The sequence below is a fragment of the Littorina saxatilis genome, linkage group LG5 (assembly GCF_037325665.1).
Source record: "Littorina saxatilis isolate snail1 linkage group LG5, US_GU_Lsax_2.0, whole genome shotgun sequence".
Classification (NCBI taxonomy): domain Eukaryota; kingdom Metazoa; phylum Mollusca; class Gastropoda; order Littorinimorpha; family Littorinidae; genus Littorina; species Littorina saxatilis.
The window spans coordinates 3,815,531-3,841,831 of NC_090249.1; the positions used below are offsets into that span (position 1 = coordinate 3,815,531).

General features: G+C 41.3%; 2 long non-coding RNA genes across 2 annotated transcripts; both read left to right on the forward strand.

The window, feature by feature from the left end:
* The first annotated feature begins 1,427 nt into the window (after positions 1 to 1,427).
* On the forward strand, positions 1,428 to 5,917 carry LOC138966140 (uncharacterized). The gene is made up of 3 exons (XR_011455620.1): positions 1,428 to 1,686; positions 3,900 to 3,994; positions 5,191 to 5,917. It is a non-coding gene; the product is annotated as an uncharacterized lncRNA (long non-coding RNA).
* A 6,141-nt stretch (positions 5,918 to 12,058) lies between these two features.
* Positions 12,059 to 25,802, forward strand: LOC138966139 (uncharacterized). The gene is made up of 3 exons (XR_011455619.1): positions 12,059 to 12,235; positions 13,509 to 13,607; positions 24,578 to 25,802. It is a non-coding gene; the product is annotated as an uncharacterized lncRNA (long non-coding RNA).
* Positions 25,803 to 26,301: the final 499 nt, after the last annotated feature.

The following is a 26,301-nucleotide window of genomic DNA, read 5'->3' on the forward strand; positions in this document are numbered from 1 at the left end:
CGAACAATGGACCCGCCAAGCTTAGGTCCCTCCCAGATTCGTGGAATGGGAACAGCACGAAAATGATTCAGTGGCCATAATGCCATTCCTGACCATATCGAGTCCCATCCTTGTCGACGAATGTAACCGTGTTAATCACCTTTGGAGGCGAACTCCACTCAAACAGGACTGAGCAAGTTATGGCTTCTAAAAGGAAGGCCAGTACATAAATTTACACAAAAGCCGCCAGACCACATCACAAACAGAACTGAACAATGCACAGGTGTTGCTCACATAGAGACACACACACACACACACACACACACACACACACACACACACACACACAAACACAGAGAAGCCGTATCTATAGAGAGATAGATGACAGTGTATTTTTCGCGTGGCTATAAATTGATTCGACCTTTGCACTTTTACAGTGAGGATAATTTACGGGTCCAATTTACGTTCTGGACACTGCGTTGACCTTCTAAAAATAGTAACAGTAACAGAACGCCGGGAATATCCGAAGACGCTCCACTCACACTATAGTGCACCATTACGAAGGAAGGGAGGTAAACGCTGAAAACCTGGAGAATATGAGAAGATAAGGAAGAGTTACTTATAATGGTGAAATGAACACAAAAACCAAAATCGATTCAGCGCTGCGCGCTGAGAGCACGTGTTGAAATATCTCATCGATGATATTGTGTCCGGGGTGTAGCTGAATACGGTGTCCAAATTTGAAAAAGATCCACCGAGAACTTTGGCTTTGGTGTGTCGGTATGGGGGCCCGGGTAGCTGAGGTGGAACCAAAATAGCTGAGGTGGAACCAAAATCGGTTCAGCGCTGCGCGCTGAGAGCACGTGTTGAAATATCTCATCGATGAGGTTGTGTCCGGGGTCTCTCTGAATAAGCCCACCAAATTTGAAGCAGATCCATCGAGAACTTTGGCCGTGCATGGCGAATACACAAATACACAAACACACAGACACACAGACACACAGACACAAGTCGTATATATATATAGATGTTATATTCGGATTAAAAACAAGCTCTGAAAATTAAATATATAAAAATTATTATCAAAATTAAATTGTCCAAATCAATTTAAAAACACTTTCATCTTATTCCTTGTCGGTTCCTGATTCCAAAAACATATATATGATATGTTTGGATTAAAAACACGCTCAGAAAGTTAAAACAAAGAGAGGTACAGAAAAGCGTGCTATCCTTCTTAGCGCAACTACTACCCCGCTCTTCTTGTCAATTTCACTGCCTATGCCGTGAGCGGTGGACTACGAGTATACGGTCTTGCTGCGTTGCATTGCGTTCAGTTTCATTCTGTGAGTTCGACAGCTACTTGACTAAATATTGTATTTTCGCCTTACGCGACTTGTTTAAAGATAGATTTGATGTAAGCCCAAGGATTGCTTAGGAGAGAGATAAAAGGGAAGGAGGAGTAAATAAAGTCCTTATTTATACAACAATGTATACAATTTGATAATGATGATAAGATTAGCCTGTGCCTAATGGCAATTCGGGCTGTTTTCTCATTTGAAAAAAGCGAGCTGGAATACAATACGGCCCTACCTATTTTTATTTTATAATTCTGGACTTCCCGATGACGGGACAGATGGCGTATATATAACCGCAAGGAGGAGAGTATACCGGTCACAAAAAGCAAGAGAGAGGTTTTAGGTTGGAAAGGTATGTTTATTGTGTTATGTGATCGTGTCTTGAGTTGTCAACTTACTATGTTGTGTTGTTTATTGTGTTATGTGATCGTGTCTTGAGTTGTCAACTTACTATGTTGTGTTGTTTATTGTGTTATGTGATCGTGTCTTGAGTTGTCAACTTACTATGTTGTGTTGTTTATTGTGTTATGTGATCGTGTCTTGAGTTGTCAACTTACTATGTTGTGTTGTTTATTGTGTTATGTGATCGTGTCTTGAGTTGTCAACTTACTATGTTGTGTTGTTTATTGTGTTATGTGATCGTGTCTTGAGTTGTCAACTTACTATGTTGTGTTGTTTATTTTGCAGTGTTTGAGTCGACTAAGCCTCTTACTTTCTTATCTCACACACTTTCTCAGTTTACCAGGATATTTTGTTACTAATGTTTTCGTTTGGTTATTGTTTGCCACTCTGTCTGTTTTTTTACATTTAGTCAAGTTTTGATTTTGGCCTGCATTCCTCATTCTGCGTTTAAGTTTGTATGTCTGTCTGTATCTTAATCGTTCTTTTTGGGGGGTTTTCCTTTCTTTAAAAAACTGTTGTTGTTGTTGTTGATGTTGTTGTTGTTGTTGAAGACGTTATTATTGCATAGGGGGGTCCGGTAGCTCAGTTGGTAGAGCACTTAACACCGGCACGGTTGGCCTAGTGGTAAGGCGTCCGCCCCGTGATCGAGAGGTCGTGAGTTCAAACTCCGGCCGGGTCATGCCTAAGACTTTAAAATTGGCAATCTAGTGGCTGCTCCGCCTGGCGTCTGGCATTATGGGGTTAGTGCTAGGACTGGTCCGGTGTCAGAATAATGTGACTGGGTGTGACATGAAGCCTGTGCTGCGACTTCTGTCTTGTGTGTGGCGCACGTTAAATGTCAAAGCAGCACCGCCCTGATAATTATGGCCCTTCGTGGTCGGCTGGGCGTTAAGCAAACAAACAAACAAACAAACAAACAAAGAGCACTTAGCTTGTAATCCTCTGGTCACGGGTTCCAAATGTTGCACGTGAACGACCTCGGTCATTCTGCCTGGCTACAGTACAATTGCACCCCAAGCACAAACTTGCCCAATAGCACCCCCCGAAAAAAATGTGGCCAATTACACCCCATCATGGGTTTTTTTGAGAACCATAACCCTTATAGGGCCTCACAAGTATTACTGTCTTACCGAGTTTGTCAGAGTGGCTTTGAGTAAAAATCACGTTGCGGACATGGGTTGCCACTTGCGCTGAACATGTGCTCACGTCTTTTCTTGTCCGTTACAACAACTGTTGTGCTATTCCCACATTCTGCCTTTGAGACACTGAAAGTTGGATGATGGATTTTGTTGAAACTACTAGCGAGAGGGGCAAACCAGCAATTATATATGAAAAGCAGATGTACACAGAGGATACCAGCCGAAATAAAAGAAAGCGTGTTTGTATTCATGGACCAGATCCTGAACATACAGGCAAACACCTACATCAGAATGCGGACATTGCACATACGTGCTCTGATCAGGTCCGATGCTCTCAGGAAAGTCCGCTTTGCCTTCAAACAGAGGCAAAAGCTGCAAAATGGTGACATGACATTGAGAGACTACATGGTGTGCCTCGGTCACAAGTTCATGCATGTTCAGTGAAGGTGTTTGCGTGTAGATCATTTTAATTATCTTACTGCTTTATACATGAACTACAGTATTCTATAATAAAATTTCTAAATCATTCATCGTTTTTAACCAAAAATCTTTAGAGTCTCAAGAATAAGCCAATTGAGGCCTTGTAAGAGATGGTGTGGAATGGGTTGGTATTGTCCAAACAAATTAGCCCAATTGCACCCCAGAGGTGTTGGGGTGCAATCGGGCTCATTTGGGGTGCAGTTGTCTTGCACCGTTCTGCCTAAAATGCATGTGACTTATTTCACCTAAACACGCACACACCTTGGTATAAAGCGCGACTATTACTGCTGAACAAAAAAGAGAGAGAACAAATATTTACATTATCTTATACTCTGCGCAGGTAGACTTTAAGGGTTGGAAGCCAGGAAGGCCCATGTAGTTGTTGCAGATGATGATGATGATGATGATGATGATGATGATGATGATGATGATGATGATGATGATGATGATGATGACGACGACGACGACGACGACGATGACGACGATGATGATGATGATAATGCTTTTTGTATCAATGCCCATCATCTACCCTCTGCGCAAGTAGACTATCCGCGGTTGAAGCCATGAAGACCCATGTAGCTGTTGTCCTGGTGGCTTGTTTGCTGCTGGTCTGCACACTTTCACACAGCTGGATGCCAGGTGAGACAATATTTGGTTGCTTCGTCTTTTTTTTAAATGTATTAAATTAATTTTTGTAATGCACATTTTGATATTTATTTGAATGTATATGGATAAGCTACACATCATTTTGTTTGTTTGTTCATAAATGACTGAAAGTGCACACACACAAACTTATTAAAACACACTCAGGCCTTGACCTTGACCTTGACTTCATCACGGAAGGTTAGACTCGTGCGTGAGTCTCGCGTGTATGGTGATGCATCATTGCGTTACCTTTCGAGGTTTCAAACACCCGAGTCTCACCATTTTGACCTACTAATTGGACACTTTGTAGAAAGATCATGCCTTGGCTTAAGTTATTGTACACCGAATACAAAAAGATATGGAAACAAAACGGGCAGGGGATATCATCTGAAAGAACACACATTGAAATTACACATACACACACACACACACACACATCACTCTCGTATCGATTCCCAATCGGTCTGAAAATATTTATGCAACATTGTTTTAGAAAATAGATGGCTCGCGCACGGTTTGCGTGAGCTTTAGTGAATCCGAACTAAGTACAACAACCCTATTGTTTTTATTTGATTTATGTCCCCTGAATAAATCGCAAAGCCACAATGACACCTGGTCTTAGGTGCACCTAGCGAAAGTTTATTTGTTTGTTTTCTTAACGCCCAGCCGACCACGAAGGGCCATATCAGGGCGGTGCTGCTTTGACATATAACGTGCGCCACACACAAGACAGAAGTCGCAGCACAGGCTTCATGTCTCACCCAGTCACATTATTCTGACACCGGCCAACCAGTCCTAGCACTAACCCCATAATACCAGACGCCAGGCGGAGCAGCCACTAGATTGCCAATTTTAAAGTCTTAGGTATGACCCGGCCGGGGCAGTTCGAACCCACGACCTCCCGATCACCGTGACAGGGCGGACGCCTTACCACCAGGCCAACCGTGCCGGTCCTAGCGAAAGTGGGTGCCACCCAACCGGGTGAGAACAAACTGCGGGCTCTGATTGGTTGAAACTACAACAGAATCTCATTTTCAACCAATCCAACACCGCGGTTGGCTCCCATCCGGTTGTTAACTTTCTTGTGACGTAGGGTCAACTGTGTAGGGGATGGGGGGGGTGTCCGGACCACCACCTACAATTCAGCACTTGCTTTTGATAACGATTCTTTCTTTTGCTGTTTTTCCTAGCTGCCAGTGCCGAGGTCGAGGATACGCCTGTCGTACGACACAAACGGTTTTTGTTCGGCCGCTGGAGAATAGCTGGGTTCACTATTACCGCCGGAAAAGCACGAACTCTGATATCTCGACAAAAATGCAGCGGCTGGTTTTTCCGTCGATGCTGGCGGCGATAGCAGCGTCGTCGTCGTCGTCGTCGTCGTCGTCTTCGTCGTCGTCGTCGTCGTCGTCAGCGTCAGCGTGATTGGACATGCAGTCATTATACCTGTGCATTTTCTTTTCTTGGATGTATTTTTTGATACGAAGATTTGGGCACACATAAATGATAACGTGTACATTGTCGGTATAGACATTACACAATGTCGATTTCGACCCCAAATAGACAAATCCCGGTGTAGGATCCGATCCGGTCCCCCCTCTGAAGTAGTCCCCCGGGGGACCAATTCGTGGCAAAAACTGCTCTATAATGGTCCCCCCTTAGACATCCAGCCTCGTTTTTCTTAGGCATTCAAGCCATTTTCAATCTATATCTTCGTCCGGTATTATGTAGTGCACAGACAGAAATCTCTTTGTTTGACTATATTTTGCAGAAAATAAAATAGATCTGATTTATAATGCCGTTCAAAAGAAAAATCACATGAAATAAAATGAATAATAAATAAATACTGATAAGAAGAAATGAAACCAGTCTCTGATTCTTTCCTTTCTTTTCTCTGAAATTGCTGGTAACATTACTAACATTGTAATAAGAAAAACGAGGCTGGATGTCTAAGGGGGACCATTATAGAGCAGTTTTTGCCACGAATTGGTCCCCCGGGGGACTACTTCAGAGGGGGGACCGGACCGGATCCTACACCGGCAATAACTTTGAGCGAGTTTTCGCGAGGAACAGGGTTGAGCTATGGTAGGGTCACTGCGCATGTCTGGGTTTTTTCTTCGCGGAAACGCTGTTGGGTTGTGTCCGGTCGCGTCCCTTGCAACAAGATGGCGACAAGCGCGTTACGGATTTACTGTTGTGGAGAGTTGATGGACGACGATGATGAACAAGCAGTACTGTTTTATTGTTGATGTGAATGTAATGCCAAAACATCGAACTATCGATTCGAACGTCAATGAAGAAGTGAGCGTGAAAATCGAGCGCAAAACAGCCGGGTAAAAGTTCAGGGCGCTAAAGTACATTTGAGCCGAAATCGCACCCAAACTCCTGTTGACCTCATTTCTTCCCAAAATAAACATCACTGCTAAAATAAAATGCATTAAAACCAAGACAGTATCCAACCCAGTATCCTTAATTTTTGAAAGGCTAAGTGATTTACAACAAATGTCTTCTCACAATCCGTAACTTTGTCAAAAAATATTTGCAGAAGTTTCTCACCTCGCCTTGGCAGCCATCTTGGAACTGGAGAGACCCTACGCAGGAAGCAAGGTTGAAAGTTGGTTAACCGGTGACGTCACTCCAGTCGTACCGGACCGAGTTTTTGCGACCTCCGGTTCGACTCGAGTCACCTTAGTTGACGCTAAAACTCGCTCTTTGTCGGGCTTGTATGGGCTGTGAACTTGCTTTTTTTATGGAGGCAAGCTTTCTACGTCACATGAACGAATGTTTCAATTATTGATACAAGAAAATAAACAGTCAACCATATTATGAAGAATAAAAGAAGGAACTTTTCCTTGCAGTTTTGTGTATATTAAATGATCATTGCTACTGACCATGAAATTGCTTTGCTGTTCCGCATTTCACGATCACAGATCAGTCATGTGTTTTAATCAGAACTGAGCAACTCCAAAAACAAAGAGACTGCCAACGTTCCAAAATTCATTCGCTTGCGGCTTCGTGGCAGGCAGAAGAAAAAATCAGCCACATAAGTTTTCGTTATTGTTTGTCTGTGCACTAAAAACACCGTTGCGTCGATATATTTGTGAATGTATTGTTTTGTCAACAACAAACCTTCCAACAACCTACCTTTCTTGTTTTTTTATTCAGAACTGAGCAGACACGCTTCATATCTCCCAAGCATCCCATTCTAGGGTGCATATCTCCCGAACGGGAAATAATAACACACTCCTATATATATACCTCACTGTTCAAGTAGCTGTTCGAAACGATGCTTGCGTTCCTGTATTGAAAAAAAAGAAGGAAAATACTGCAAGAAATGGGAAGAGCAAAAATGTTAAATATGTCTGGTTAGGTGGCTATCTCAAGAGTGACGCTTAGGCCAAACAAAAATATATGTTGGTTTAGGGCAGGGCTCCCCACGCACGCCCGTCTTACAGGGGCCCGGGACCCCCACTTTTAACGTTCAGAGGGTCCATGGACCCGCATCGCGGAGTTCTAGAGGGTCCCGGGACCCCCACTTTTACGTGTAGAGGGTCCATGGACCCCCCTCGCGGAGTTCTAGAGGGTCCCAGGACCCCCACTTTTAACGTTCAGAGGGTCCATGGACCCCCATCGCGGAGTTCTAGAGGGTCCCGGGACCCCCACTTTTAACGTTTAGAGGGTCCATGGACCCCCATCGCGGAGTTCTAGAGGGCCCAAAGAGTCCATAGTCCCCAACCCCAATGTGTTCATAAACCGCATTGTTATCACGACTAGTGTCATATGAAAAGTCTTTTTTCATCAGAATATTCAAAGAGGACACTTCAACTTACCTTGTTAAATGGAACGCACATACTCTTTTGCGACGTGAAATTTGCATTTGTAATTATAATAATATAATTGCACTATAATTGACTGACGATTACAGTCTGAAAGAGTACCTACAGTATGAACGATAGCGGAAATGTAGTGCGTCCCGGGATCCGCTCCTTATAGGTTCAGTGCGTCCCGGGACCCCCTCAATGAACTTCTAGTACGTGATTTCAAGGATTTTAAAGGAGGTTACTTCCCTTAGTTTCGGTATGGTTCGAAAATGTGCCAAAAGTTAGGGTCGGTCGGGTTACCCTAAATCCAACATATATTTTTATTTGGCCTGAGGCCTCTGTTTTTCATGTGCAGTGTCTTTGACTGGTTCTTATAATCTGATCCTATTTCCTCCCTACCCACCTCTTCCCCTTCCCTAAGAAAGATGGCAGTTAATCCTCTGCCACGAGAAAAGCTGTTGCAAAACTGCAAAATTTATTTCTTTGTGTTGGTCTGCACTTTTTGAGAGCAAGAAGAAGAATATTAGCATGAATGTTTTTACTGTTTTGAACTTCATATTACCATATGTATATATGTTTATCTGCATATTTATCCCTCAGACTGGCATGATATCGTACGGATGTTGTCTAATTTATGTTACTGAATTTGTTTAAGTGAGACCCTTAATTTGCAGACTGTTGCGCAAACTGACATAATATCGGAACAAAATCGTAGTTTTTGAAATGCCATTATGCTACCTACCTTTCTATTGTGAACAAATCTGTACATTTCTGGTTTACACAGACATGAAATACTGTATATATTGTACACAGTGTATTTGGAATGCCATCTTACTTACGATGTTAAAATGAAATTGTTGATTTGCAGATCTGTGAGCATTCTAGCACAACTGAAAGAAAATGATATTGTGCAGAGATTAACAGTGTCATGATACTTACTTTTCCATTGTGAATGCGTGCGTTGGTCTGCACTCTCGTGTTTACTGCAAACAGACATATTATCACTGTCATCACAACTACATCCCATCGTGAGACTGTGTGTTGATCAGCACATTTTAGGATATGTAAAAAGTTTCCCAATGGAATGATGTGCATCTTGCCATGATAAATAAATGCGTGTGTTGATGTCCGAATTTTTGGTTTAAACAGATAGAGAATATACGTTCAAACAGACACACTGGCAGGGTGTACATCTTAGGCCAAAAAAAAAATAGGTCTGTTTACGGTAACCCGACCGACCCTATTTTTTTCGCGCGACCCTAGACTTTTTTTTTGGCATTTGGGAAAAAAAAAATCTTGGTTTTTTTGCAAAATAACGTAAAAATATGGTTTTTTGGAGAAAAAAAAATCCCGACCTACCGACCCTATTTTTTTGGCCTATGTTACCGTAAACAGACCTTCTTTTTTTTGGCCTTACCAGCGTAGATGTGTGTGTTGTTCAGCGCTTTTTTTTTTATCGCCTCACTCTGATGTTTAAATCTCGTTTAATTTCATAACGCTTGCCTACTGTGAGCAGGTTTGCGGGTTTCTGTTGGTGCAAACAAACATGAACAGTGTTCAATGTTATTATACCCATCTTGAATTTGTTCGTTAGCCGGCGCATACTCAGCTCAAACAGACATGATATCCAACAAACGTTGGGGGGCGGGGATATAGCTCAGTTGGTAGCGCGCTGGATTTGTATTCAGTTGGCCGCTGTCAGCGTGAGTTCGATCCCAGGTTCGGCGGAAATTTATTTCAGAGTCAACTTTGTGTGCAGACTCTCTTCGGTGTCCGAACCCTCCCCCCGTGTACACTACATTGGGTGTGCACGTTAAAGATCCCACGATTGACAAAAGGGTCTTTCCTGGCAAAATTGTTTAGGCACAGTTATTAATTGTCTACCTATACCCGTGTGACTTGGAATAATAGGCCGCGAAAGGTAAATATGCGCCGAAATGGCTGCAATCTACTGGCCGTATAAAATTTCATCTCACACGGCATCACTGCAGAGCGCCTAGAACTGTACCCACGGAATATGCGCGATATAAGCCTCATTGATTGATTGATTGATTGAAACGTTTGAAACAAACCGACACACTGATTATTAAACTGACATGTCAAAATACAGGCCTAATCGCTTTTCAATTTTCAATAGTTTTGTGAGTAATTAATCCTTGAAAACATTGCAAAAGAGGACGTGATTCTGAAGAAAGCATTGATGTGAATGTAAATAAACGCGTCCCGTACGTGTGCCACTGGTAATTACGTTTTAAAATTTTCATTTTGAAGTGAGCACACATCGGTGAAGACATGCATGTTATTCTACAAATGTGAATTTGTATGACGCGCACACACGGGAAATGTTCCAATTTTCCGCCCAACTTATCCTTGTGTATTCAGAGTAGGCCTACCCATGGGAATCTGCTTGACTTTCTACAGCCAGATATAATGAAGTGAGCCCTTCCTACTCAATCCTTAACTGGATTTTTTAATTTAGAAAAAAAAATTCTCATTAACGAAATACACGTTAAAAATGAACAGTATGAGCCTTTAACAGATGTTGTCAATGCATGCAGGGCCGGACCCAGGGAGCAGGCGCGCGCTTGTGGCTTCGCCACTTCGCTGATTTGCCCCCCCCAAAAACGGAGGAACCCCCCCCCCCCCTTACAACTCATTTGGTCCGGCCCTGTGCATGTGCGCAGAAATCAGAGAGCACGACGTAACCGGATGTTTTCCGTCGTTTATCGCCAAGTCAGCGCAGCGGGAACTGACATCGGAAACATATTCGAGCTGAAATGTGGTGTACGTACTAGCTTGGTAGTTTTCAGGTCCTTCCCCATCCTGAACTCAGGTCAAAATGAGTTCGGCTCATTCTCTCCCAGACATGATGCCTTGAGCGGGGTGTTGCAGGTAGCTCTGTTTCCTCCTTGGGGATGAAGCTACCAGGGGAAGGGATTGTGTTGGAGGTGCGGGTAGAGGGGTAGCCCGTCCGGTGCTCCCCCTTGGACCTCCCTAGTCTAGGACCCTGGGTCTTCGCGAGGTGGCCATTGTGGCGTAATCCCTCCGGACTAGCATAACGTTTCCCTATCCCAAGACCGACCGTGCGTGGTCTATGACCACATCCTCTACGAGGTGACCCTATCAACTAGGCAGCGCAAGCCCCTAGGCGAAACACGGCGGATCTAGAGGAGAGAACCTCGATAAAAAATTTGAGCTGCCATGAAGACGGAGCATGTTGGCTGAGGACAGCGGGCAGACCTTCTGTGCCGACACCCATCTACAGGAGAAAACCAGGCATGCACGCATCAAACCCAACATGGCCGATGCCTTGAGTTTCGTTGTCTGGCAAGGAAACCGATTTTTTTTTTTTTTTTTTTAACATATTTAGAGCTTTTTGTAATGTATTATTGATATAAGCAGATTCGCGATCGTCGATAATGATTTTTCATGGCGTTGTGTAATTTTTAAATTACAAAGGAATTGATTTGTAAGACGGTTTCAAGGGAGCTATTTTTTCGCGGCTGTATTTACTGTGCAAACAACTCTAAATATGGCAAAAGTGTCACGTGATAATCAACCGTTTGGTTTCGGCGTTCGCTGAAGCAGACGATTTTTTCTGTAGTGATGCAACCATATATTACGGTCTCCTTCCGGCAGCAGTCCCAAAATTTCGACCTGTTCTGACCTTAGAACGATGTCTTTATCATAACTGTGAAGAACAGAACGGAGATCACTGTCGAAGTCGGCCAATCTGCAATCATTTTCGTCTCGCGAACACTGATCTCAAATTTAGATCAGTGCTCGCGAAAAAACATACGGGAGATAACTCTGTATTCCTAGTTTTTATAGATTCGCGTAGGACTGTCGCGTCCGGTCAGGGAGAGAATGAGCGGAACTCATTTTGACCTGAGTTCAGGATGGTCCTTCCCGTGAACAGTTTCAAGCTAGCACGTACACACCAAATGTCAGCTCAGTCGACCCATAAACACGAGATCTGAGTGCGGAGAGGAGGACATAATACAAAAAAACAAGAACTTTTTTTTTTATTCTGAATTTTGGAACGTTGGCAGTCTCTTTGTTTTGGGAGAGGAGGACAGACAAACAAACATACAGAGAAATGAACAAACAGCCAGAGTAAAACCTATATTCCCCCCCCCCACCCCCACCCCACCTCCCCTCCCCCCGATTACGGTGTATATCCTTATCAGCGACAACAAGATATATCATTGCTTCAATATTGCTCGGTGTCCTGTTAATTGATGGGTTGAACAAGCGTCACACACACTTCGCTCAACAGCGAATGTAGCAGCTGCTGAGTATAATTCTGCACTTCCTGATTAGCAGACAGCGAGCAGGCATATTAAACCGCAAGAAAGAGAGGATACTGGTCACAAAAAGCAACTCAACATATTTTTTTTGTTTACCGTCTCGGAAGGTATGTTTATTTTGTTCTGCGAATGTGTCTACTTTTATAACAATAGTAGCAATAACAAGACTTTATTGTCCGTTAGAATATGACATTTAAAATAGAACATTTTCTTTGACACACCCAGCCTGCCTGCAACATTTCTTAGAGATGATTAGGACATTCACAGGTAGGACAAGCTTTTAAGTATAGCTTTAAGGTGTCAATTACGTACTATGTTGTGTTGTTAACTGTGCTGTGTTTGAGTCGACTTAGCATCTAACTTTTTGTGTATCTTACACACTTCATAAGTTTTCCAGGATTTTTATTTTACTTTTATTTTTATCTGGTCACTGTCTGTCTGTCTGCTCCATTTGATGCATTTTCGTCTGAGTTTGAATCTGTATGAGAGTATGTCCGTCGATTTCTTTTTCGTTTTTCTAGTCTTTCTCCTTTTCTTGTTTTTTGTTTTCAATTTTGAGGATGATGATGATGATGATGATGATGATGATGATGATGATGATGATGATGATGATGATGATGATGATGATGATGATGATGATACATGTAATGATGATGATGATGATTATGATGATGATGATTATGACGGCTTACTAGTGCCAAAACCTGGGGTTACCCATTATCACGTGATAATTACTAATTAACGCTGTCAGTTACTGTTTTCCCTCGTTAGTTACTCATTTTCACGGGATAATCAGTAATTTTCACGGGAAAATTACTAATTTTTAGTTTTGGCACCAGCAATCCGTCAGGAAGTGAGCCAAAACTAAAAGTTAGTAATTAACAGGTGAAAGTTAGTAATTTTCACGGGAAAATTAGTAATTAACATGTGAAAATGGTAATTATCCCGGGAAAATTACTAATTTTCCCTTGATAATTACAATTATGAGGTTTTGGCACTAGTAAGCCCTATGACGGCTTACTAGTGCCAAAACCTGGGGTTAGCCATTATCACGTGATAATTACTAATTAACGCTGTCAGTTACTGTTTTCACCTGTTAGTTACTCATTTTCACGGGAAAATTACTAATTTTTAGTTTTGGCACTAGCAATCCGTCAGGAAGTGCTCCAAAACTAAAAATTAGTAATTAACAGGTGAAAGTTAGTAATTTTCCCGGGAAAATTAGTAATTGACTAGGTTTTGGCACTAGTAAGCCGTCATAGATGATGATGATGATGATGATGATGATGATGATGATGATGATGATGATGATGATGATGATGATGATGATCATCATCATTGCTGTATTCTTGCCCACTATCTAATCTACCGTGTGCGCAGGTAGAGTATAAGCAGCGGAAGTCATGAAGACCTATGTAGCTGTTGTCCTGGTGGCTTGTTTGCTGCTGGTCTGCACACTTTCACACAGCTGGCTGCCAGGTGAGATAAACGTTGATATAGATTCATTGGATTTTTAACTCACATTTTGACATCTATTTATATGTATAATTTCGTATGAGCTATACGTCATTTGTTTTGTTCATAAATGACTAAAATTGCGCACATACACACATATTGTATTGTATTGTATTGTATTGTATAAACACACACTTATTACAACACAATCAGACCCTCCCAGTGACCTTGACCTTGACTTCATCACTGAAGCTTAGACTTTTATGTGAATCTCGCTTTATGATGATGCACTAGAATGCAATGTTGGACTGTCAAGGCTTCCGTGGATTCGAACAGTAAGACCATTTGACCTACTAACTGGACACTTTGTGGAAAGGTCACGCGTAAGGGCAGGGGTGGCACGGAAATTAAGGTTTTTTTGTTTTGTTTTTTGTTTGTTTGTTTTTTAGTGGTTTTTTTTAAGTTCTTGATAAAAATCCTGCGAAAAAAGTGTTGCTGTTTTTCCTTAAAAAGTAATATATTTGAATGAATTATGGGCCAACGATGTTTTTGGAACAGATTCATCTTCACGAAAAATACAGATTGAATGTTGCAGTATGTTTTATTTTACTCTAAAAATGTCCCTGGGTGCAACAACAGAGCAACTTCTTGAAATGTATAAACAGATTTTATTTTCTAGGTATAACATAAGCACAAAATATTACAGAAAACATAATTTATTAAATCAAACCTGGGTAATTCTTAAAATGTTTTTCTGTTAATGTAAAAAGTCACTATTTCTGAGGAAAATACAAAAAAAGTGACAAAAGATTGGTCAGTAAACCTAGAAGATGAATATGTTCCAATGACGGCACTGATGCTCAAAAAATGATTATGAGGAAACAGCATCAAAAGTTTTCAAAATGGTGTCAAATGTATTGTTAATAAAAAATACTTTGAAAATGATATACATTGCACAGTGATTCTATGGTGTGTAAAGTACATAATAATAATGCTGAGAACACAAAAGACGTTTTTGGACCAAAATTCCGTGCCATATATAATATTACTGGCCTTAAGTTATTGTGTGCTGAATATGACGTAGTTCCAGGATCACACAATACGTAATGATTCGCACAGGGGTTTCTTTGTTTGCTGTCGGCTTGTGTAGTCGTTATCCACTTGAATTTGTGACACGCTTCCTTTCACACGCGTACATAGCCTGCCACATCCCATGATAATATATTCAAGTAGGTAATAAGGGCAGCGCGGCCGAGCGTGGTAAGCAGCAAGCCCTATAAAAGAGGCGAAATAGTTAGCCTGTAGGACATAAAGCATTCTTTATGGTCTCCCATTAATTAATTTATGTTCCTCCCTGGTTTGTGTCATAAATTACTACATTTAAAGGTTTGTTCAGGAACTGGGGTTTTGTTTTTTTGATGGTATTGTCGCTGAGTGATTTCACTCAACTACTCCCACGAGAAGTGTACTCCCCTGACAAATAGATAACGAATAAATTACTCCTGGACACCACGACAGGTGTACTCCCGAGTAAAAATTTCGTACGAAACTAGCTTTTACTCCCCCGTCCCCTGTCAGTCCTGGTGATGGAAGGGGTGGAGGGAATGTTACCGCGACATTTCGTTTGCGCGAGATCCCATATGAGTGTTATTCAATTTCGCCGCCAATCCCATTTTCGGCCCGTTTCACAAAGAAAAATGTCATTTTACTATCGTGTCTTATTGCTAGCGGGACATCCTATTTTGGCGCCATTTTGTTTTGCCGCCATTCCATTTCGCCCCCATCCCATTTTCGCAACATTTCGCAAGCCAAGCGTCATTTTACTTCCGTGTCATATACCACTAACTCTACATCCCATGTTGGCGCAATCCCGTTTCGCCGCTATCCCATTTCGCCCCCATCCCATTTTCGCGACATTTCACAAGCCAAGCGTCATTTTACTACCGTGACATACCACTAGCGCCACATCAAGTTCCATTTTGACACCATGCCGTTTTGCCGCCATCCCATTTCGCCGCCATCCCTATTTCGCGACATTTTGGATTGCGGCAAAATGGGATTTCGCGTAAACGGAATGTCTCTCCAGTCGAATGACGCAATATAGTCAAGTGAGGCTAGCGCTTGGCAAGTAGAATGAAACGAAAATGGGATGGTGTCAAAATGGGATGTCGCGCTATTGTTATGACACGTTAAGAGCTTAGTAAGTACATTTGTCTTGTGAAATGTCGCGAAAATGGGATGGGGCCAAAATGGGATATATGTCACGATAGTAAAATGACGCTTGGCTTGTGATCCCATGAGTACGAACGTTCACCGCGAAATATAAACCAGCGAGTAAAAATCTTGGTACTAGATTTTTACTGGGAATAAACACTGTTTGGGGAGTTAAAATTTCGTGGAGGCAGTAATTTTTTCTTTCCTTGTGGAGTTTATTTTTCGTACGAGATTTTTACTGGAAGTAAAGCTTTCGTATGAAAGTTTTACTCCGGAGTCAATTTTTCGTGGAGTAAAAATTTCGTATTACACCGGGAAGGGGAACATTGTGGATCTTTCTCGAGAATTTCTGCCAACAAAAAAAACGTAACAAAGCAGACACTGGTTTTGTTGTCTTGTAAGTACCTTTTCTTGAACATTACTGAGGGGTAAAACCTCTGGGTGTTTTTTTCTTCAAACAAATGCCTTGTGCTTGTGTACACGAAACTTCGAAGCCTCAGTAACCTATCCTGATCCAGTATACCGACACATGCGCTTACACAATCGAGCTGGCTGACTGCTCTCAACACATGTGGAAGTTATTCGCAAATTTGCCAGTAGGTGGGGGTCACACTGGATGACAAGAAAGAATTGTTAATTATCTTCTAATTCAACCTCTTACCGTTATTTTGGTTATGTTTCTTTCTTTTGCTGGTTTTCCTAGCTGCCAATGAAGAGGTCGAGGATACGCCTGTCGAACGACACAAACGGACTCCGCTCGGACGCTGGAGAATAAGAGTTAGGATGAAAGTCCGAAATATAATACCTCGACAACTATGCAGCAGCTGGGGTGGACGTAAACACTGCTGGCGGAAATTAGCGTTGTTGTTGTCGTCGTCGCCGTCGTCAGTGTCGGCGTGATTGGACATGCGGTCATAATACATGTACGTTTTGTTTTGTGAATGTATTTGTTTGACACGCAGATTTTGGCACCATATAATAGACATTACACCATGTTCTAAATTGGTAATCCTAAGAGAAACTGTCTTTATTAATGATATACGATACCGATACATGCACAGCCTGGCGGTGACCTTACAATTCACGTTCTACTGCTGATATGTTGAAGTCACCAAAACAAATGTCGTTCTCGAAATTCTTTTGTCACTTCCTCGGGAGAAATACAGAACAAATGACAGAATTTTTACGTGACTCCATTATTTACGTTATGACGTCTTTTTGAACTTTGTTTGACTTCTGACGTCAGAAATTGTACTTCGAAAGAGAAGGTAAAAATGAGGCGTCTTGTTGGTTTAAAAAAAATTGATATCGTTTATCTTTAAGAGGGTTCGTGGCTTGCCACAATGGTAAATCCTTCTGAAGAGCATGCGCACAAAATGAAAGCATGGCTTCCCCAAGTAGGGATGAAAGCCATGTTTTACCGAATATGGAAATTAAAAATTGAAACGTTTATCATATGAACTTCAATTGCAGTCAAGCAGTGCACTAAATATCATACAATTTTACGTTACACTAAATGAATGTTTAAGGCTGTAGTCTACCTCTTTTTAAATGGATGAACTTTTTTATTTAATGGAACTTTTCTGTAAGGTCAAGGAGTGCTGAAGCCATGCGCCAGAAACGACTGAAACTTGAGTATGGGGTATCATACTTTTGCAGAAAACCACTTCAAATGACATTTCTAAGATTCTATTGTAAATATGTTTCAATTCAAAAATGAAATGATCACAACTAAAGAAGAGTAATAGAGGAACAATATAACACACAAAAACCCGCTCATTTGCAAATCAAATGGAAAAAACGACAACTTTGTACCGACTTTTAAAACCCTGAATTTCAAGGATAAATCACAAACAAACAGAACATTCAATGTTCCAAAAGGTTATGAGAAATTTCTAAAACTGTGTCTCGTGCAAGGTTCGATATCCCTTTATCCACAGTAACAAATATGAATACCCCTTAACGTTAAATGTTTAACTGTGGTGCTTCTACTACCCCTACCCCCTACCCATTTTAATAGAAAACATGCTTATCTAGTCTAAGCTCGCGAAAAAAGTAAATAAAAGGGTCATGACTTTTTTTAAAGTTAGATTTTATGTAAGTTCAAAGATTGCCATAGAGAGAAATCAAATCAAAGGGAAGAGTAAAGCCCATATTTATAAGATGGAGCTTGAAACTTGAGTATTGGGTATCAGACTTATGCACAAAAACCAAAACTGAATAAATTAGTAAAAGAGAACCAAAAATAAGTTTGATTTTTGAGCTTAAATTCCAGGTTTCAATCAGCTCTTAATCAATGCTGTCTATCTGTTTAAATCTGAGACACCTCAATTGGGCGAAAGATCTTTTTTTATTTTTTTTATTCTACTTCAGGTTCTAAAGGGTATACTGACTGTTTTGAGTGCAGATGTGATTGTTCTGTCTAATGACATGCCTAACATGTTTCGATTTAGTTGTTCTGATTTTTTTGTGTCGATTTTATCGCGGGAACCTTGATTTTGCGAATTTGATTTTGGGGGGTGTCTGTGTTGTAGGTTCCACTGTATTGACACTACGTCATGTAAACTCAATCTGAATTAATGGCCTTTTCAGTCATATACTTGGTTTTACAATCAACAGCCTCATCAGAAAGATCTGCCCTTAAACGCATCTGTATAGTTTTTTATGACGAGTAGTGTAGAACCACGTCTCAGTACTCACATAATCTTCAATTCATGTGTTCATGTAGTACATCATTCTTCATGCAATGCAGGCATGATATCGTATAATTTTTGTAAAAAGCGGAGTCGTTATGCTTGCATTCCTTTTCTAAAGAAAAAAAACCCGCAGGAAAATACTCAAGGAAATAGGAAGAGCAAAAAGTAATGTTTGATTTATCTGGTTAGGCGGCGATCTCAAAAGTGACGCTTTGTTGTTCATGTGGCAAGGACTGGCCGGGTCTCTGGTTGGTGAATGTGTGTATTGATCAGCACACTTTTGTTTTATCAGCAACACTCTGATGTTAAAATCTCTATGTCATAATGCTTGCATTCTCAATTGGGGTACTGTGATCCGGTTTGCGTGTTTTTGTTGGTGCAAACAAACATGAACTTGTACAAAAGTGTTCAATGTTATCATACTCATCATGAATTTGATCGTTGATCTGCGCATACTCAGCTCAAACAGACATGATATCCAACAAACTTCAGTGCAGATTTTGAAACAAACCGGAACGTTTACGAAGGCCTCAATCTTCACGCGCAAAATCCGTAATAGGTGCTTGATTTTGGTATTTTGAATTGCATGACAACCCCCCGCGGGTTAGGGGGAAGAATTTACTCGATGCTCCCCAGCATGTCGTAAGAGGCGACTAACGGATTCTGTTTCTCTTTTTACCTTTGTTACGTGTTTCTTGTATAGAATATAGTCAATTTTTGTAAAGATTTTAGTCAAGCAGTATGTAAGAAATGTTATAAGTCCTTTGTACTGGAAACTTGCATTCTCCCAGTAAGGTAATACATTGTACTACGTTGCAAGCCCCCGGAGCAAATTTTTGATTAGTGCTTATGTGAACAAGAAATAATTGACAAGTGGCTCTATCCCATCTCCCCCCTTTCCCCGTCGCGATATAACCTTCGTGGTTGAAAACGACGTTAAACACCAAATAAAGAAAGAAAGAAAGAAAGAAAGAATTACATAACATTAAACCTGTGTTGGGCTTCATGGTCATGGCAACAGCCATAATAATATTATATGATGTATAATATTATATTTCAGCATATGTGAATTACATGTCATCATACCGAACTGTCATACATTTTTATTCCTACATTATTCTGATTGATCACAACCAAGCCTACTATCATTGGACACATCCAAATGCAAGCGCCTGTTCTTGACAATTTGCTGGGTCGGGCTTAGCCACAGACACTGCTTGGCCTGTAGGTAAAATGTACAATGTATTTTCTGATTTGTGCACAAAAGCTTTTTTTCTTTTTCCTTTTTTTAACATAACAATGTTTAATGTCACTGTATGTTTGAAAGACCATGGTCACATTTGTAAAACAAATGTTAAATTAGAAAATAAATAACATTTTGCTTCATGATTTTTTTCCTACACATGTGCTGAAAATAAGAAATAAAAATGTCAGTATATAAGTCACTCAGATGCAGTTCAGTATGGTTTGAGTTTGTTGCGGTTGACCCGGCACAGTTCGACCTATGATGTTTTTGTTGAACAATTTTGCCTTCACTCCTCCCATAGGGTGACGTATTTCACAACTTCCTGTGTTACACTAACTCAGTGATGACCAATTTTGCCTTCACCCCTCCCATAGGGTGACGGATTTCACAACTTTCTACTGATGATCAATGTTGCCTTCACCCCTCCCATAGGGTGACGGATGTCACAACTTCCTGTGTACACAAACTGATGACGTATTTCACAACAAAATGGCGCTGCCCATGGCCCCCATCAAAACTATCCGTATAAATGGGGGCCTCCTGGCCCCCATAATAAACATCGAAAGAAACAAATACAATTTACAACGTTTTCAATGCACATGCATTCATGAGTTTTAGAATACAAAGCATACAAGTAAAATTAGTCATTGTACATGAATTACTGTTATTCTTCCGCAGCAACAACAACAACAACAACAACAACAACACACAAACAAGTACTAGTTACTTCCGCTACCACCACCACTTCCCTTACCTTCACTACTATTGTACTACTAACACAAATATTATCACTAGAGCCTGGGAAAACCCACCACCAACATTACCACCGCCATCATCATTAATTCAGTAATAGTGCATAGATCTTCGAGCTGAACTTTGGTGTAGGTACGAGCTTGGTAGTTTTCAGGTCCTCCCCGTGAAAGCTATCAGGCTAGTACCAAGTGTCAGCCCAGTCAGTCGACCAAAAACACGAGATGTGAGTGCGGAGAGGAGGACAGACAAACAACATACAGAGAGATGAACAAACAGACAGAGTAAAACCTATCTACACACCTAAACACACACACACACATACACACACCACACACACACACACACACACACCACATACACACACACACACACACACACACACCACACACACACACACACACACACCACATACACACACACACACACACACACCCCACCCCCCACCCCCACCCCCCTCCCGATCTCGGGGGTGTAAAGAGACATCTGCTTATGATGCGAGAGTGTCGGATTACAAAGTCTTCGCTAGGCATCGTCTTTCCTTCCGCGACGTTCTAATCTTGAGAATGACTCAAAGTATGAAGGGATGTACCTTCGATAAAGATGAAACCCAAGACGATATGCTCCCCTCAGTTCCCCAAAAAGCTGTTCTGACAACAAGCCACCAAACATCTTATGTTGACACAAACACACTACCGAAGAAAGAAATAAGATTATACCGTGAATATATGTAAACAAATCAACATTCAAAAGATCACAACGGAAGATCACTGATAGAGGGGGAAAAAAGAGAACACAAAACACATATACTTACTGCTAAATCGGATGGTGTAAAAATAAAACACTTTGCACCCTTGAAACATAAACATACATGAAATTAAACGTGTAAAGGTGAAACCTGTGTCACATTTCAGGTAAGATATCACTTTAACCACAGTAAAAATATGAATACTCCATAACGCGCTACGTCATTTGGAACTGACGCATGTGCTTCTATTACCCCTAACCCCGGCCCATTTAGAAAGAAACATAACTTTTAGTCTACCCCTGACAAAAAGTAAATAATAGTGAATGGGTTGACGGTTTATATTCTTATCTGCGAGAAAAAGACAAATCTTTGCTTCAACATTGCTCTGAGGCGTCCTGCAGATTTAATGTATTTTTGTATTTACGAGAATTTATATCGCGCACATATCTCACGATCCTAAAGTGGGTGTCAGCCAAACGGGAGAGAACAAACCGCAGGATCTGATTGGTTAAAATCACAACAAATCTCAATGTCAACAAACACACTGCGGGTGGTTCCCGTTTGGGTGGTTACTTCCTCGTTCACCTCGTATATATACCCCCCTGGTCAATGTTACCGCAAAGAGGAGAATATCCAGACAACAAAAAACAACTGAGACCTTTTGGGGGAACTAATTTTTGTTTACCGTCTCGGAAGGTATGCTTATTTTGTTATGTGAATTGTCTTCCTGTAACTAAAGCTTGAGTTGTCAGCTTCCTGTGTTATGTTGTTTATTTTGCTGTATTTGTTTCGACTTAGTCTCTCACTTTCCTATCTCAAACTCTTTTAAATTGTCCAAAATTTGTCTTACCTTTTTTTTCATTTGGTCATTGTCTGTCTGGCCGTCTGTCAGTCTGTCTGTCTGTCTGTCTGGCAGTCTGTGTATCTGGCTGGCTGGCCGTCTGTCTGTCTGCTTATCTGGCCGTCTGTCTGTTTGTTTATCTGGCCGTCTGTCTGTCTGTCTGTCTGTCTGTCTATCTGGCCGTCTGGCTGGCTGGCTGGCTGACTGACTGGCTGGCTGGCTGGCTGGCTGGCTGGCCGTCTGTCTGTCTGTTTATCTGGCCGTCTGTCTGTCTGTTTATCTGGCCGTCTGTCTTTCCGGTCCATCGTCTACATTCCCGTCTGAATTTGAGTCTGTATATCTCTGGATTTCTTTTTCATTCTTGTTTAGTTTTCAATTTTAAAAACTGTTATTGTTGTTGTTGTTGTTGTTGTTGTTGTTGTTGTTGTTGTTGTTGTTGTAGTATAAAGTTGTCCGGTAGCTCAGGACTTCTGTCTTGTGTGTGGCGCACGTTAAATGTCAAAGCAGCACCGCCCTGATATGGCCCTTCGTTGTCGGCTGGGTGTTAAGCAAACAAACAAACCAAACCAAACCGGTAGCTCAGTGGGTGGAGGACTAAACTTGTAATCCCCGGGTCACGGGTTCCAATCCGGTCCGGTACGGACACTGGTCAACCGCTCTAAGTGCAGACTCAGAGACGGTGTTCATGTCCCACCACCATGTCACAAATGTGTCACGTAAGAGACCTAGGTCACTTTGCCTGAAGTGCAGGTGGCTGATTACAACTAAACGCGCACACACTGGGTATATAGCGCAACTGTGAGTGCTGAAAACAATCATTTACATGATCTATTCTCTGCACAGGTAGACTGTGAGCGGTGGAAGCCCTAAAGGCCCATGTAGTTGTTGCAGGATGAAGCCGACGACGACGACGACGATAATGATGATGACGATAATGATGATGATGATGATGATAATGATGACGACGACGATGATGATGACGATGATGATGATGATGATGATGATGATGATGATGATGATGATGATGATGATGATGATGATGATGATGATTGTTGTATTATTGCCCATCATGTAGCCATGAAGACCCATGTAGCTGTTGTCCTGGTGGCCTGTTTCCTGCTGGTCTGCACACTTTCACACAGCTGGATGCAAGGTGAGACAAACGTTGATCGCTTCGTCTTTTTACATTTAGTCAAGTTTTGACTAAATGTTTTAACACAGAGGGGGAATCGAGACGAGGGTCGTGGTGTATGTGTGTGTGTGTGTCTGTGCGTGTGTGTGTGTAGAGCGATTCAGACCAAACTACTGGACCGATCTTTATGAAATTTTACATGAGAGTTCCTGGGTATGATATCCCCGGACATTTGTTTTCTTTGTTTTTCGATAAATACCTTTGATGACGTCATATCCGGCTTTTTGTAAAAGTTGAGGCGGCACTGTCACACCCTCATTTTTCAATCAAATTGATTGAAATTTTGCCCAAGCAATCTTCGACGAAGCCCGGACTTCGGTATTGCATTTCAGCTTGGTGGCTTAAAAATTAGTTAATGACTTTGGTCATTAAAAATCTGAAAATTGTAAAAAAAAAATTATTATAAAACGATCAAAATTTACGTTCATCTTTTTCTTCATCATTTTCTGATTCCAAAAACATATAAATATGTTATATTTGGATTAAAAACAAGCTCTGAAAATTAAAAATATAAAAATTATGATCAAAATTAAATTTTCAAAATCAATTTAAAAACACTTTCATCTTATTCCTTGTCGGTTCCTGATTCCAAAAACATATAGATATGATATGTTTGGATTAAAAACACGCTCAGAAAGTTAAAACGAAGAGAGGTAAAGAAAAGCATGCTATCCTTCTCAGCGCAACTACTACCCCGCTCTTCTTGTCAATTTCACTGCCTTTGCCATGGGCGGTGGACTGACGATGCTACGAGTATACGGTCTTGCTGAAAAATTGCATTGCGTTCAGTTTCATTCTGTGAGTTCGACAGCTTGACTAAATGTTGTATTTTCGCCTTACGCGACTTGTTTATTTATGCGTTGGATGTTGTTACGTTTATATGTTTATGAATAAGCCACACATCATTTGTTTTGATCCTAAATAACTTAAAGTGCACACATACACACACACACACACACACACACACACACACACACACACACACACACACACACACACACACACACACAAACTATTACAACATACTTAGACCCACCCAGTGACCTTGACCTTGACTTCATCACAGAAGCTTTGATTTTTGTGTGAATCTCGCTTTAATGATGCAATAGAATGGAATTTGGGGCTGTAAGGGATTTCGTCAATTTGAACAGTCAGACCATTTGACCTCCACAGTCATGTAGAAGTTATTCTCAGTTTTGCCAGTGGGTGAGGTCACCTTGATTGACAAGAAATAAACAATGTTACCTTCAAATTTAACCTTTTACTGTTATTTTAGTCATGCTTTTTTCTGTTGCTCATTTTCCTAGCCGCCAATGCCGAGGTCGAGGATACGCCTGTCGAACGACACAAACGGTTTTCGTGGGTCCCCCTGAGAAGTAGGCACATTGCCCGTACTTTGATATCAACACAAAAATGCCGCAGCAGCTGGTTGGGACGTAGACACTGCTGGCGGTTATAGCGGCGTTGTTGGTGTGATTGGACATGCAGTCATCATACATGTATATTTTTTCGTGAATGTATTTGTTTGATACGCAGATTTGGGCACCAAAGACATTACACCATGTTTTACATTAGTAATCCTAAGAGAAATGACATAATTTTTACGTGACGCCAATATTTATGCTATCACGTCTTTACATTTAGTCAAGTTTTGATTAAATGTTTTAACATAGAGGGGGAATCGAGACGAGGGTCGTGGTGTCTTTTTAAACTTTGTTTGGCTTCTAACGTCAGAAATTTCACTTCGAAAGAGAGGGTGAAAAGGAGGGGTCTTGGTGGTTTTTTGTTTGTTTATTTTTAAGAGGGTTCGTGGCTTGCAACAATGAGGGCCCCAAAGGGTTTAAAACCGTGATCGTGATTGGCGTTTTTTGACCTTTCTGTGACCGTGATTGCCGAAATTTCCATTTCTGTGATCGTGATGGGACTTTGCCCGTGATCCGTGATGACAAAAAAATCAAGTCTCGTGATCGTGATCGTCATTTGTTTTCGTGATCGTGATGGGCATTATTGCAAAGCATTTTATTTTCAACGTACATTTTTTCACAGCTGTATTACACTCTATGATCCTCTAGTCTATTCGGTAAGGAGCCAACCCCGATTGAAAGGGAAGCAACAACACATTCAGAAATATGATTTTGAGAGCGATTGCTTCCCTTTAAAAGAACCAATTACACACTGACAAAAAGAGATCCAATCAGAAGGCAAATTGCAAAAGTCTACCAAACTTCATCCAATGGAAGGGCTTCGTGCAAAAGTTTTGAGTGAAATTCGAATTCGAAGATCAAAAATGGCGTGCAGCGGTACTGTCATCGAACTTCTGTTATATTTTGTGGATTCAAGCCAGACCAAAGCAGGCGGCGAGAATGCCTTCCTTGGTGGAAAGGTCAGGCTACGGGTCGGTCTTTCTGAAGACGAAATACCAAGGTATGTTGATCTATGTTGCTCTATGACTGTTCTGAATGTAGGCAAAGATCTTGAAATTTGTTCAAGATCTTTGAGTTTGAGTGAGATCATTGACATTGTCGACATTGCCACGTCCGGCTGTCACTCGCTCAGTGTGACCTTGACTGGCTCCAGATCGAGTCTGCGTTTAGCCAAAACCGAAACTAGAAATGTGTTTTTCATCCCAGCAACGTGGACACGCTTGGCATAGATTCTAATTGTCGCTTCTTTGCATTAAGCTTGGATTTATTTTAGCGCCTGTAAACTTTAATATCAACAATGGGTTAAATTCAGAAACAATGGCGGGGAGACGCGCCAGTTTGGGTCACTTGATCCTCATGTCAAAGACGATCAAAGTCATGTTCGTTGGGGATTTTGTCAGGCATGCTACTTTTCCGGTAATTGCCGGAAATCCGATAAAGCCGTTTTCAAAATCCGGTAAAGTCAAATTTTTTCCGGTGAAGTTGAAAAATTTCCGCAAAAACGATCCGTGTGAATATCGCGCAACGCGACCGGGCGCCGGTCTCAATGAAGCCAGCGCACAGTAGTGTTGTTTTCACCAGTTTGGAGGTGTGTTGAATGGTGGTGG